General features: G+C 41.2%; 1 pseudogene; it reads left to right on the forward strand.

Moving 5' to 3' along the window:
• LOC119591927 overlaps positions 1-938 on the forward strand; it is a 14,157-nt pseudogene that overhangs the window by 8,211 nt on the left and 5,008 nt on the right.

Consider the following 938-nt stretch of genomic DNA (forward strand, 5'->3'; position numbering starts at 1 on the left):
TTGTTCCGTGGTATTTCCACGGGCCCCACTAGTTCAACATTATTTCAGAGTGTATGTGAAGAGGAGATAAATCTACAAAAGTCAGAAGCATAGGGTTGTATTGGACTGTGATTTTGTAGCAATCGGGGATATTAGTCTGCAAGTTGTATGAAGAACCATCATACTTTTATGATGATTTTAGATAAAGTATACGTTTCCTGTGTAATGTATACCTCCAAAGCAGAAGTAGACAGTGTTATTGTAGATTATCAAGGTAGTTATATGTCTTTTCTCCTTTTTCAGGATAGCAACATTTCCCCTTCAGTTGCTGAATCCATTGCTCGGTTTACACTGGAGGTGAAGGGGCAAGACCCACATCACGGTGGATCGCGCTGCCATTGCCCGGGCCAATCATCAGAGCCCCCTGGACTTTTTGGGTTGTTAAGTTAGATAATCTTTGCCTATTTAGTGAGGGGGGGGGGGGGGCCCTACAAATGCAGAAATCTGAGGTAAGAGTATGTAATACTATGATTTTTAAGTTATTTTGACGCTTTTTTTGGAACTTGTTGTGATTTCAACTGTGAAATCAGTGAGATTTTCATGAAACCAAATAAAACATTTGTCTAATTAAAGGCAAAGTACCCTTTTTTTTTTGGCAAAGTTTAGGTTCATATCTCCTTGTCCTTTCAAGGCATGGTGTACATGTGCCGATGTTTGGAAAAATCACAGCTATTGCTAAGAAGGAGCTGTTCTATGCCATGCCCTTTGGTATGACGGCCTGGCTCTGTGGTACTCGGTTCATTGACCGCAGGAACCCAGAGAGGGCAAAGATGTCGATGAACAAAGCCCTTGAATACGTTACAGAAGAGAAGGTAAGGTTCTTGGATCTCTGATTTGGATTTTAATGTTTTGGGTTCTCGAGTTGACTGCAACCGAGTCTCGTTTATTCATAACTTGCT

This window comes from Penaeus monodon, chromosome 29 (genome assembly GCF_015228065.2).
Source record: "Penaeus monodon isolate SGIC_2016 chromosome 29, NSTDA_Pmon_1, whole genome shotgun sequence".
Lineage (NCBI taxonomy): Eukaryota > Metazoa > Arthropoda > Malacostraca > Decapoda > Penaeidae > Penaeus > Penaeus monodon.